Below are 15,333 nucleotides of genomic sequence, written 5' to 3'. Positions count from 1 at the left end.
GAGAGTTTGTAACTGTTGCCTTTTTCTTCCTTGAGGTACAAAGTTAACTAGGGCTGAACTAGAAGTCATGAAACCTGAGTTTAGCTTCTGGCTTGACCATCTACTAGCTTTGGGACCCTTCCCTTCTTTGGGCTTCACTTTCCATTTTTTGTAAAGTAAGGGGATTGGTCTAAATGATCTAAGATTCCTTCTAGTTCTAACATTTCTATGATTCCATGACTTTTTTCTCACATGCTAGTCTTCATTCTCTCTCAACCTATACTTCTTCCTTCCTTTTTGCACCTGTCCTTTTCTTCCTCCTATTTACTCCATTAAAATTATACTCCCTGCATCATTATTATAGAATCTGACAGCCAGAAGTGTATATTCATGTTATACATTGCCCTAGTTGGAACACATCTTAGTTATGGTATTCATTTCATATGTACCATGTTCAAGAAAGGCTACATAGACAAAGTGGTATCCCTTCCAATTATGTGATTATTTCCTAAGTGAATCATTTTCAGATCAAATTGAGAGTATCTTAATCAGTGCAGAAATAGTGCCTTTTGCTGGATTGAGCAAAATTGAATTATGATTGTTATGTATTAGGCTGGAATTCTAATTTACATCCATTAGGCTTACCTATTTAAACATTTGCAAAGTTATACAAAGGTGGTCCCAAAAGTGACAGGCAGGCATTTTCTATTTCTCATTGAAAACATGAAATACAATTAAGCCTGGGTTCCAAGTAGATGTGAAATATAAATTGCACATTTGGGTCTGTTCCTAAAAACAAGTAAATAAAAAATAAATGGCATTTTAGGCTCTGGTTTTGTAGAGGAGTTTGACAACTTCAGTAGGCCTTTAAAAGTTTCTTTTCTGCCTTTTAAAAACATTCCTAATGGATTTCTTTACTTTCTGGTCATTGCTATTTACAGAGATATTTGTGTGCATAGAAGCACTTCTAATTTTCCTTCCTGTCTCTCATTCATTAACTCATGGTGCTGTCCACAACTAAGAATATGAAGCATCTTAGAGCCCATCCTGGGGAAGGAAAGAAACATCATTCATTATAAGCTTTATTGATCAGCAGTGATAGAAGGTTCATCATATTTTAGATCTAGAGGTATAAGAAGAAGCCCCAGAGACCATCTATTTATAGATGATGAAACTGATACCAGCCCAAGGAAGTTGTGATTTGTAAGTTGACAGAGGCAGAATCCAATGGTCCTCATTTATATGAGGTTCCTGATGTCCAAGAGGTTGTGATTTGCTTCAAGGTCAGATATACCTACCCTTGCAGGACTCATCTCTGAAAGTCCATATTTGCTGGACTTCTATCCAAGGAAGGGTGAATATAAGTTTCCTGGAGTATACGTGTGTCAGTGGCTTGAAAAGGGGCTTTTGCTAACATTGAACTATTTGTTGCCAACTGTTAATTGGGTTTCTAGTTTTTCTTAGGAGTTTTTAAAACCTTGCTACCTTTCTGTTAATCAGTTGTGTTTCTAAGAGAATGACAGGAAAAGAAACTGAAGTTGACATGGTTAAGTTTAATATTTCTCTCCCTGGTTTTAAGTAATTCTTATCATTGAGTTTTCAATAGATAAGGCCACTGAGAGTCTCTCTCTTCTCTTTCTTTCTCTTCTCTCTCACACAAACATATTCACACAAAGTAGCCTTGTCTACTGAGAGAGAGAGAAAAGTTGGTAGATAGGTATGAGAGAAGATATGGAAATTGGGTAGAATAGATAAATGGAACATTTTGTTAAGTACTTTATTCAAATGAGAAATTCTGAAAACACTGAAAACACAAAATAAAAGCAAATAAAACTGTTCCTGTTCTCAAGAAGCTTACTTTATCATGAGAGAAGACAACATATAGAGAGATTCAGGAAAATGGGATGGGAGCTAATAAGAAGGGGATTGTACCGGGATCCAGCAAGGGAAGGAAAATCAGAGTCAAGGGTGCCTGAAAAAGAGTCCATGTTAAGGGTGGGGTGGAGCCAAGATGGTAAAGGCAGAGACTCACCCGAACTCTCCCCCAAAACCATCCCAAATACCTTTAAATAATGACTCTAAACAAATTATAGAGTGGCAGAACCCACAAAAAATTTGAGTGAACCAGTTTTCCAGGCCAAAACAACTTGGAAGATTAGTAGGAAGGGTCTGCTGCCCCAGGGTGAGAGGAGTACATGGACTGCACCAGAGTGACAGACCCCAGCCTCCAGGAACAAACTGCAGGGTGATTAGGTAAATGGCAGACTTCTCAGCCCAGGGATTGCCACGGACAACTTGAAAAGTCAGCAGGAAAACTCTACCACACCAGGACAAGAGTGGAACCCAGTCCAGTGCAGGCCTCAGCAGTGCAGACCAGACCCAGTAGACCAGAAGCAGGCCTCAGGAGCTACTGAATCACCAGCAGCAACTTCTGGAGCTCTCAGTCCATGGACAGTAAGGGGGGTCAGAAGGAGATCCCAGGAGTCTTTTTGCTATCCTGGAGGTAGAATTGTGTTGATTCGTCCATACATCTGGGTTGTAGTCCTCAATCCCAGTCCCAGGAAGAGAAGCAGAAACCCAACAGAATTTACCAATCCAGGAGACTAGGGACCCCCTCATAGCTCCAGGGCAGAGCAACATGCTTGTAGTCACCCACAGATCAGAGCACAAACCTCTCCTTAGATCATGAGACCTTAGAAGAATTGAAAACTTGCAGGTACCTGGAAGTATCTCTGAAAAGAGCTGTCAAAAAAGACTCCCAAGTTGGACCAGTATGTCCTTTATCGTGGAAACAGCCCACCTTAACAAAGAGTTAAAATCAAATCATAGGCTGGGGAAATGAGCAAACAACAGAAGAAAAAGAATCTGCCATAGACATTTACTATGGTGATAGGGAAGATCAAAACACACACTCAAGAAGATGATAAAGTAAAAGCTTCTAACATCCAAAGCCTCCAAAACAGTATGAATTTGGTCTCAGGCCATAGAAGAGCTCAGAAAGGATTTTGAAGATCAAAAGGGAGATAAAGGAAAAATTGGTAAGAGAAATGAGACTGATGCAGGAAAATCATGAAAACTGAGTCAACAGCTTAGTGAAGGAGATAGGAAAAAAAAACTGAAGAAAATAACATTTTAAAACCCAAACTGGACCAAATGGAAAAAAGAGGTCCAAAAAGTCAATGAGAAGAATGCCTTAAAAAGCAGAATTAGCCAAATGGGAAAGAGACTGAAGCTCACTGAAGAAAACAATTCTTTAAAATATAGAATTGAGCAAAGGAAGTTGATAACTTTGTGAAGAATCAAAAGAATGAAAAACTAGAAAAAAGGCAACTATCTCTTTGGAAAAACAATTGATCTGGAAAATAAATCCAGAAGAGATAATTTAAAAATTATCGAAGTACCTGAAAGCCATGATTTAAAGGGGGGGGGGGCTTAGATATCATATTTCAAGAAATTTTCAAGGAAAACTGCCCTGATATTCCAGAAGCAGATGGTGAAATAAAAATTGAAAGCATCCATTGATCACCTTCTGAAAGAGATCACAAAATGAAAACTGTCAGGAACATTATAGCCAAATTACAGCACTCCCAAAGTCAAAGAGAAAATATTGCATGCAGTCAGAAACAATTCAGTTATTGTGGTGCCACAATCAGAAAAACACAAGATCTAGCAGCTTCTTCATTAAGGGATCATAGTGTTTGAAATATAATATTCCAGAAGATAAAAGAGCTTGGATTACAAACAAGAATCATTTACCCAGCAAAACAACATACTCTTTCAGGGGAAAAGATGAACATTCAGTGAAATAGGGGACTTTCAGACTTTCCTGGTGAAAAGATCAGAGCTGAAGGGAAAATTTGATCTTCAAATATGAGACTCGAAGCATAAAAAGGTAAACAGGAAAGGCAAATCATAAGGGACTTCATGATTCTGAACTGTTTATATTCCTTCATGGGAAAATGATACTGATAACTCATGAACTTTCTCATTTATTAGGGCAGTTTGAAGGAGCATATACAGACAAGGCACAGGTAGGAGTTGACTATGAAGGGTTCATATATCAAAAATATGGAGTTATGGGGTGAGAGGAATGAATTAGGAGAAAAGGAAGGGGGAAATAGAATAGGCTAAGTTATTTCACATAAAAGAGGTAAGAAAAAACTTGCAGTGGTAGTGAAAGAGGGTAGAGTTGAGAGAGTAAGAGAGTCTTACCCATTGAAATTGGCTCAGAGAGGGATTAACATATACACTCAATAGGGTAGAGACATCTATTTTACCCTAGAGGAAAGTAGGAGGGGAAGGAAATGGGATTGGGGGAGGTGATAGAAAAGAGGAAAGATTGTAGGGGGTAGTAAGATGCAAAACTTTTAAGGAGGAACAGTGTTGAAGGAAAGAGAATAGAATAAATGGGAGTGGGGGGAATAGGGTAGAGGGAAATAGTTTCTCTGATAAAGACCTCATTTCTCAAACATAGAAAACTTAATCAAATTTATAAAAAAATAAGTCATTTCCCAGTTGATAAATGATCAAAAGTTATGAAGTTTTCACTCAAACTTATCAATACTATAGCCATATTAAAATAAAAATGTCTTAACTCACTCTTGATTGAAAAAATGCAAATTAGAACAATTCTGTGTTAACCTTATACCTATTGAAAATGACATGGAGGTGATCTAGGGAAAATCAAATATTAATGCACTGTTGGAGGAATTGTGAAATGATTCAACAATTCTATACAGCAATTCGGAACTATGCCCACAGGACTATAAAACTATGCCTATCCTTTTACTTAGCAATGCAACTAACCAGATCTCTTGCTCTCTCTCTTCTTCTTCTGCTCTCTCTCTCTCTCTCTGTATGTCTCTGTCTCTGTCTCTCTCCATATATATGGATATTAAGCAGTTCTTTTCTGGTAGCAAGAACTGGAAATTGAGAGCATACTTATCAGTTGGGGAATGGCTAAACAGTGATAGTTGACTATCATGGAATGATATTCTTCTATAAGAAATGATGAACAAATTACTGTGAATGACATTTCTCAGCAATGTTGTGACCCAAGACAACTCTGAAGGATTTATGATAAAAAAACAAACACTATCCATCCCCACAGACAGAGCTGATGATGTCTGAATACAGATTAAAGCATACTTGAAAAAAAAAGAGCCCATATTTATGTGGGCATTACCTTCTACACCTTAATAGAACTATCTGTGGCTAAAAAATTTGCCACCCTTGAGCCCACCATCTGGTAATTAGTCTCTATAAACCTGGCTAATTTTATACATGGATGATTATCCTGCATTCTGTTCCTAGAAATATTTTCAGTTTAGTAGAACTTTGAAGGTCTGCTGACAAAGATTTTGGGAACCCAGGCTCAAAACTGAGACACTGAAAGAGGATATAAAGGGAATCATAGTAATTGAGAGTTGGAAGGAAGCCCAGTGGTTGTCTTTTTCAATCTTGATCTGAAAAAAAAAAAGTTTAACACAGAAATTCTTCACATTTTTTTTGTGACAAGGACCCCTTTGGCAATCTAGTGAACCTTCTCAGGATAATTTTTTTTTTAAAAAAAATCATTATTGAAGAAAATGCTACATTTCAGTTAGAAGTGAGTAAAAATAGGTTTTTTTTCTCCTCCATTCAATTTCACCTGACATTTATCCATAAGATCTCTTGGGGTTTTGTAGCCCTCCAGTTAAAAAATGGGGTAGTTTAGGTGGCACAGTGTATAGAGTTGGGGAATGGCTAAACAATGATAGTTGACTATAATGGAATAAGCCTAGAGTTAGGAAGACTCATTTTACAGAGTTCAAATCTGATCTCAGACACTTACTAGCTCTGTAACCTCTTTAAAATGAGCTGGAGAAGGAAATGTCAAATTACTTGGGAATCTTTGTCAAGAAATTCCAAATGGGGTCACAAAGTTGTATGAGTATACACAACTGGAATAATGGAAAAATATAAAAAGGTAAGAAATGGAGCACTTGTTTATTCACCCTTCCTTGGATAAAAGTCTATCAAATAAAAATGCTACAGGAAATCAAACTAGAAGAACCACCAAGTCAATTGACAAGGAAATATATAATTTATTTGCTTCTATCTGTGCCAATGCACTTTAAATATAAATATAAGAAGATAAAAATGAGGAGTTATTCTGCTATGCACCTTTGTGGACACAGGCATGTCAGGGGTTCATCTCATAGATCTGACCAAATCAGAGATTTTCAGAAAGGAAGGCTTGGAAGGAAGCTCAGAGGTCATTTGTATCTAAACAGGAATAATCATCCAGATTGGACTTGGAGCCCTTCTAGTTTTGAAAAATCCCGTCTCTCTCTCTGCAAAGAAGGCCACTGTATTGGTGGAAAGTTTTTCGTCCTGACATCAAGGGTAAATTTCTCATTCATCAATGATTCTGTGTGAAGAAATGGGAAGTGGAGGGGGGCAGCTAGGTGGCGCAGTGGATAAAGCACTGGAGTCAGGAGTACCTGGGTTCAAATCCGGTCTCAGACACTTAATAATTACCTAGCTGTGTGGCCTTGGGCAAGCCACTTATGAAACTTAAGAAAAAAAGAAAAAAGAAATGGGAAGTAGAGTTCAGGCTTTTTCCTGATCTTTTTTTATTTGGTTGGTTTTTTGCAAGGCAATGGGGTTAAGTGACTTACCCAAGGCCACACAACTAGGTAATTATTAAGTGTCTGAGTCCAGATTTGAACTCAGGTCCTCCTGATTCCAGTGCTTTATCCACTGGGTCACCTAGCTGCCCTTTCATGAACTTTCTTACCAAGGTGCTCTTGTGCATCTTGTTTTGTCAACACAGATGTATCACTAAACTACACTGATCTAAAGAGACTACATTAAGCTAATTAGGAAGCAGATTGATTGAGTCATTGTTTAATTCTCAACATCCATAGCATCACAGAATGTGTAAGCTGGAAGGCATTGAGGAGATCTGGTACAATTTATTTTACAAGTGAAAGTGAAATCTGAAAGAAAAAGCAAATGACTTGCTCAGAGATACAAAGAACTCCAAATCTGACTTGTCTCTTGGTTTTGGTTGTTCTTTCCTTATTTCCTATTTCCCCCCCACCCTTACTAGCTCCACTGCTCATTTCAATTCCATCAACATGCAGCCTTCTCCCTACCCTGCACCACCCCACCCTCCAGGAAAAACCCATTACCAAAAAACCTGTGATGGAGATTTCATTCACTTGGATATTCACACATTATTAGGTTCCTCATTGTTTCTGCCTCTCTGATCCCATGGCAAGAGGGTGAAACAAAAGACTTTCATGGTTTTCAATTCCCCCAGCTTGGTTGTGACTTCATCTTGTGCCCTTGTGCCTGAGGGACTCTTCCTTAGTCTAATTTTTCAGCTTCCTTTTGTGCATTTATTCTGTTTATTTTTAAAAATATTTTTAAATATTTGCTAGCAATTGAACATGGGTCAATCGGTCCTGAGAGATGGAGTGCTGTTGTGAAGGCCTCCATTGCCCATCAACCAATTGAAAGGGAGTTGGGTTCAGATCTCTGGATCCAGACAGGTAGAGACGGGCACCATAAGGCATCCATTGTGGTAACACCACCGATCCTGGAGAAGCCAGTGGGAGCCCTGGGGAGAAATCTCTTTCCTTTGTGAAGGGTAGGTTCACCCTGAGAGAGGGTCTGGTACCTTGGAAAGCTCCAGGGTTCTGGTAGCATCCAGTGAGCTGATAGTTAGATATTGCCATAGTTCCTGGCCATCACAACTCAAAGATTTAAGGTTTGAGATGAAAAACTGTACTGATGATTAGCCCTTCAAGTGACAGATTAGGATGTACCAGGTTGTTGAATATTTTCACATAGAACATGCTTGTGCTTGCCCGGTATTGCTGATATGCCATGGTACTTCACTAATTCAAGAGGAATCGAAATCATTTAAGGCCAAGAGACTTCTACAGTAGTTAAACATCTCCAATAGCCCTGTTTCCTAAAGGAAACCTTCTGGTAAAGGCCAGTGAGAAGGTTGCCTTGCACAGTAACTTCACTATAATAAACATAATTCATTGTTGTTCAACTCACGCCACCAATCATCTGCTTGGTTGATGTGGTCATCTTCTTTTCTCAGGACGGGTAGTAGTGTTGTATTGTTAGACTATAAACTTCTCAAGGGAGGAGTGGGGACTGTCTTGTTCTTATTTGTATTCCCCAGGACAGTGCACATAAAAAAGTGTTTAATAAGGAAAGGTAATAAGCTTTAAAATTATGATCTTCCTCCATTACAGTAGTTCTGACTTGCAGAGGAAATCTTGTATATAATATATGATATAGTCTTAATGCTTAATATTTTCAATATTTTGGAAATAATTTGGATTATATCTATATGAATATATATGAATACACCTCTAAATATTTATACACACACACACACACACACACACATATATATATATACATATATATATATATATATATATATATATATATACATGCACATATATATGCCTTCTAAGAATCTATCCACTCTCCATTTATTCTGTTGCTACTTGTTTGCTACTATTTGTTCAGGTCTTTTATCACTTCTCACCTAGATTTTTCTAACGTCCTCTGAATGCTATTCCTTAACATCACTTTGGTTTCTCCAAGCATTCCTTATTAAAACAGCCAAAATAATCTTCTTGATGTCCAAGTATGACCATGGAATTCATTTGCTCAAGCATCTTCAACAATTCTCTATTGGCCATAGAATCAAATTTAAATGACAGGTTGGAGAAATACAGAATCTATATTCCTCTGTGCCCATAATTCCCTGCACCAATCTGATTAAAAAATGTATGCTCTTTGAGAGTAGAAATTATTATTATATATATTTTTGTCTTTGTATCCCAGTAGCACATTTTTGTTTCTTTTTATATTTGGACATATGATTTCAGTAGTGTAAGAAATTTCATAAAGAAATTACTTTTACCAATGCAGATAAGTTGGTCTATGACTTAAAACTGTAGTAGGGAAAATATTTAACAGAGAATTATATTTTATAATTTGTATATTTATAATTATATTTTATAATTAATCTGTTCCTTCTGCTTGGTTCATGTATCTTACATTTAACATTGCTTAGGGCAATATATGCCTCTATCCCTCACCACATTCTCCAAGTTATCAAGAGAAGGTCAATGAATTTTTACTAAAGTACCTTGCTTTTCTCTGGCAAAGGCCTATATTCACAAAACAATGGATTCCTACCTTAGTGTGATAGGATCAAATCTTTGAGCTATTGCCCCTGATCAACATATCCCTCATTACTTTATCTCTGCTCTCTGAGGTGCCTAGATATATAACTTTCCCTATGTACACCCCTTTAAAAACTCACCTTCAACTCAGCTGGGTGGCTTATCTTCTTTTGTGAAGCCAACCCAATCTTGGGGAGTTTGATCCCCAAGTAACCTCTCATGCTCCTGTACTTTTCCTTATTCTTTCATGGCAGCTGATGTTGCCATGTTGCAGCTGCTGCTAATCCCCATAGGGGATCAGTGGCTTCCAACTGCCTTTACTCCTTTCCCTTAGCTTTTGCTAACTACAGCAATACTTAAATAAACCTTTTTTGTCCTAAGTACATGTGGATTATAGCTGGTACTTTCAAGAATCCATCTCACTTGAACTTGAAACTAGAACACATTAAAAACATTTTCAAACTTCATTTAAAATTTTTTTTCCCAATGGTTCCCTTTCCATCAATGCTAGACATTGACTGGGGCACTGGGAAGTTACATGATTTAATCAAGGTCATAGAAACTATTATGTATCTGAGGTGACATTTCAACCCTGGTCTTCTTGATTTCAAAGCCAACTCTTGATTGCACCCCACTACCTTGCAAGGAGTAGGTGTTCAATAAATACTTGCTGTATGAACTCCCAGGGCAGCAGACAGTGTGACAATCATCACCCTCCTCCTGGACAGGATACTTCTCTAATATACTATTGAGGTTTTTAAAAATTTGTTAGCATATGTTATTTTTGTGATGTCCTAAAGCTTCCAATTTGTTTCACTAAGTATTTATTAAGCACCTATAATGATTAAATCGAATAAAACAATACTTATAGAGAGCTTGCTTCACATAATGTTGCTATATATAAATGATAACCACTGTTATCACAATGTGCCAGGCATTGGGCTAAGCCTTTAGCTGTTTTCTAGCCAAGCTTTCCCAATGTGTACTTTTGAAATTGGCTTTAAAACCCAAGAGCCGCATTTTCTATTTACTGACTTTGGTCCAGTGTTTTCAACTGTCAGTATTGTTTTGTATCTTTAATGTCCTACCACCAGTTAGCTGGGCATTCCTTTGGCAGCTTCATCTAAATCCTTTAGTCCTTGAAAATTACTTGGGGGCCCTGAGAGGTTATGTGACTTGACTAAGGTTGCACAGCCTAGACCTTGATCAAAATCCGGAGTCCAGGTCTCTGGGCACACCATTAAAGATATGGCTTAAAATCTCTGATAATTTACTACCCACTTGATCTTGGGCATTCACTTAGTTCATGGCCTTCAGTTTCAGTGCTTATAAAATGAAAGGGTTCTGGCTCACTGGTCTGGGGCCCTTTCTATCCCCTTTTCTAAGATCTCCTACAACCTTGGGCTCTCTTTTTTTGCAAGTCTTCCTATGCCGTACTTGTTGCTGTTATTGGTATTAATTTGGGTTGGTAGAGAGAATCCCATTTCTTTTCTACACCAAGCCCTCTTAATCAGAGGACTTTGAAGACTCTCTACAGTCTACTATCTTCCCAAACAATCTTATTCGACTCTATTCTACTTCTCATAGCGTGCCAAAGTGGTTCTTTTCATCTTCCTTTTGTCTTTCTTTCATGGCTAAAATGCACTTCTTTTTTTGAGATTTCTTACTTTAAAGGTTGGCTTAGGAGATAATCATATCCAGTGAAACCTTCCCTAACCCTAATATCCCTGGTATTGCTACTCAAATTTTCTCTATAACGTGTTGGATCTCTCCCTTGTCATTATCATAGAATCTATCGTGCATTGTGTTAATTTGCTTATATGCCATATTCTCTCATGCTTTAAAAAAAATCAGACAGTAAAAATCAGATGAACCAAGAGATTTTACTTGTTTAAACAAGGGGATGCAGAGTCAAATTTCTTTGAATGTTATTCCAATATTACATGTCACAGCTTTAGAGTGTAATGGCTTTAAAGTATGGGCAAAGCAACAGTAGAAAAATGTCAAGGATGTTATAACATTTTGTACTTTCTAAGTGTATATTCTCAAACTTTGATTTTTTTTTCCTATTGAAAACCAATTTGCTTCTTTTGTGCACCCTTCTAATTTCCTAAGCCTCCTATCAGTTCTGATAGTCAAGATGGAGTCAATCTTGTTGGTCTTCACCTATTAGATTGAAAACTTCCTGTCGATAAAAGCTGGGTTATTTTTCATTGCCTATATCCTCTGCACCTAGTACACAATACCTTGCCCATAGTAGACTGAATTGAAGAGTGTACTTGAGTATAACAGGTTTATTGGACATTGATATTGAGCTGGAATGGATGTTGGCAGTCAACTAATCCAATTCCCTCATTTAACATATGGGGAAATAAGTCCCAAAGAAGGGCAGGGACATGCCTGAGGTTACATAGGTAGATAATACCTATTAATATTTATTATTAATTATATAATTAATTATTCATATTAATTATGGTAAAGCCAGAATTTCTACCCATGTTCTCTGATGCCAAATTCAACTTTGTTTTTCCTGTGCCTTATTGCTTCTCATGTTAATAAAACACAAATACATGTAGATCATTTAAAAAATTACTGTTCAGGGCAGCTAGGGGCCACAGTGGATAGATCACCGGCCCTGGAGTCAGGAGTACCTGAGTTCAAATCCAGCCTCAGACACTTAATAATTACCTAGCTGTGTGGTCTTGGGCAAGCCACTTAACCCCATTGCCTTGCAAAAAAAAATTACTGTTCAAACATATTCTTTATGGTAACTTTTTATGGGAGTGGGTAGGGGTATGGACCTCTGCTTTTATCAAGGTAGGGAATTCCCACTTCATAAACTACCTCAATGTATGCAGATTGACACCTCATCTATAGCTTATGTTTTAGTTGCTTGTGAGATCAGAGAGGTTGAAGAACTTGTTCATAGTCACATAGCTGGCATGTATTAGAGCACATGTGAGGAAATTTTTTTCTGCCAAAGACTATTTGGATATTTATAACATCATTTGCAGACTATACAAAATTATCAACTTGAAAATTACCCTGCTATATTTGGTCTAAGAATTAATTGATTCACTCCTAAAAAGCTCCTAAATTTATTAAATTTTGGACCCTACCTGCAGTTGCCTAGGCAGCACCAAAACAAATAAGACCTGTGGATCAGACATTCCCTGCCCCTGTGTTAGGGAGAAGACTTGAACCCTATTCTTTCTGACTCAAAGGCTACTTCTCTGTTTGTTACACCATTTTTTTTCATACTGCAAATATTTTTCAATATGATACCCATCTATCCACTCCTTCATACAATTCTTCTTCATAACAAATATATACAGTTAAGCAAAATAAGCTTTCACAGGGACCTCATCTCACTATGTATGCAATATTCTGCACCTGTTGGCCTCCACTTCATGGCCCAGTGCAGATATATTTCCTCATCTGCCCATTGGTGGTTGTTTTCATTTATGTAATTGTAGTCGTATATATTGTACCCCCCCACAATTCATAGGAGTTCTTTCATGTTTCCCCAAATTCCTCATAATCATAATTTCTTATGATGTAGCAGTATCATATCATATTAATATACCATAGTTTATGTATCCATTCTCCAATGTAAATACTGTTTCCAGTATTTTGCTATTTTTCTAGTCAATTGGAGCTTCTTTGTGTACTTCATCTTTCTTTCTATTTATTTTCCAGCACTACGAACTTAGTCAATTCTGACTGTAGATTTTAGGGAAGTACAGTTAAGACTGATCTGGAGAAAGTGAATTGGAAGTTTATAAAAAACAAAAAAAAAACCAGTGTGACTTTGATACAAGCATTCTTGGCAGTTACTCAGTTGTGAAATGATTGTGAGTTTTCTGGGTGAAATTATAGCAATTCTCAAGGTAAATATTGCTCCCATGTTAGTATGCTGGGAAATGATTTGAGACATCAGCTCCCAAATTGTACCCAATCACGCAATGGCTTCAAGGCAAAATTGAATGATTTATTAGAAGCATTTCCCCAGAAAGTCATGCTGAGGTTTCTTCAGTAATGCCTGGGACTTTGGGTTCTGACAAATGCTTATTACCTAGGGTTGTCATTGCAGCCAGTACTGTCATACTGATCCATCAAGCTATCAAAATCAATTACAGAGCATATTTCAAAAGAAAGCTAATGTTAGAATTCACTCAGATTGAAAAAATCTATAAAGGATGACAATTGATCTTTTTCAGAGAATGATGTTTACAAGTGTCTAACTATGTTTTATAGCAATGAGAATTTTGACAGGTGTCACTACAGTTGCAAAGCCTTTGTATAAGAGGCAGCAGGAATGCCATCTTTTGAACATTAAAACATCTCACCTTTAGCTGGGCATCTTAAGCAATTTGACCCAGATGAAAAGTTGAAAACTTTCTTCTGTACATACTGTCACTTAGGCAAAGCTGAATATCAGATCCTAAGCCTTCTTTCTGAGCACCCAGAATTCTACTGTGCTATCTTAGTCCACTGGAAGACTTTCACTAGTATATCGACAAGTTCAGTGTGAGTTAATTATGTCATAAGATGTATTCTTAGACTGGTTGTGTTAATAGAAGTAAAGCAACTTAACCAAGGAAAGTGAATGACTTCTACCTTGGATGGCATTGTAGTTCATCCTGGGCATCATTTTTTATCAGAGATGTTGACAAGTTGGGGTTTGTTCAGAGGAAGGCAACCACAATGGTGAAAGGTCTGGAAAGTATGTTAGATGGGGATCACATAAAGGAAATGGGGATGTTTAGTCAACAGATGAGTTTAGTAGAACATACTTTTTGTCTTCAAATATTTGGAGGAAGTCAATAGAAGAAATATTAAGCTTGTTCGGGAACATCTTAGGAAAGTTATTGATCTTAAAGGGTATCAGAATTATGAATTCTCTAGATCCTGTCTTGTACAAAAATTAAGTGGAGTAACTGAAGAGAAGGCTTAGGGGAATAAAATAAGGGTCTTCAAGCATTTGAAGTACTGACATGAAGAAGAGGCATTATACTTGTTCTTCCAGAGAAAAGTACTAGGAGCAGTGGATGGAAGCTGTAGAGAGGTAGATTTCATTAAAACAGCACACACACACACATTCATATATATGTACATATATATATATATATATATATATATAGATAGATAGATACACACATTTTCTCTCTCTGTCTCTGTCTCTCTTTCTCTGTCTCTGTCTCTCTCTCTCTCTCTCAAGATCTGGCACAAATCATCATAGTGGCTTTTCTTTGAGGGAAGGTTTTTCAAGTCAGAGATGCTTTGTGGGATACTGGTTCTGGCACAGGTTGGGAGATGATGTGATATGGTAGAAAGAGACCTGAACTCAGATTCAGAGAACTATGCTACTTACTGCCTATGTGACAAGTCATTTAAATTTCTCAGGTTCTCAGCCTCAGCCTCAGCCTCTTCATCTATAAAATGAGGTTGAATTTAAAATTTCCTCAAAATTTTAGATAAACATTCCTGTTTTTTCCCTTCCTCTCCTTTTCTCTCTCTCTCTTCCCCCTCTTTCCCTCCATTTCTTTTAAGTTCTCCCACTTTTTAAGCTTTAGAAAGGGCAATTAATTGCTACAAAGCTTAGGAGTCACATAAACAGATAAATTTGTTATAGAGATCAGTGGACATAGTATCTTTGGGGCAATCAGGAAAAAATATGTTATGGGAAATGGTACTGACCACTTATGCTTGGAAAGATTATGTATCCAATTCTATGTCAAGTGAGTTCATGGTAACCCAAAGGCAAACAGTTCATTTTCCCTAGTATATACCTAATGTTGATATGGAAAACATAAGTCTTTAAATAATTTGAGAAATGTGATAGGGAAATAAATCAGGCTAGCTGTAGGGCATGAATCTAGACTATCTGGTCTGTATTTTGCAGATAAGAAAACTGAGGTCCAGTAATGCTAAGCGATTTATCCAGGGCCAAATAATGAGGTCCTCCAATTCAAGATCCAACACTATTTCCACCATATGATGCAGTATATATAGCTATCTCCAAATAATCTTCAGCACAGACCATGCCAGCCTCCCTACATTTAATAGGAAGTAGCCTTAGCTTAATTATTGAGAACACAAGGGAGAGAGGGAAAATCTAGGATGTCAGGATCAGACAGAAGTT

This window comes from Macrotis lagotis, chromosome 1, assembly GCF_037893015.1.
Source record: "Macrotis lagotis isolate mMagLag1 chromosome 1, bilby.v1.9.chrom.fasta, whole genome shotgun sequence".
Taxonomy (NCBI): Eukaryota; Metazoa; Chordata; class Mammalia; order Peramelemorphia; family Peramelidae; genus Macrotis; species Macrotis lagotis.
Note: the sequence above shows the minus strand (reverse complement) of the source record.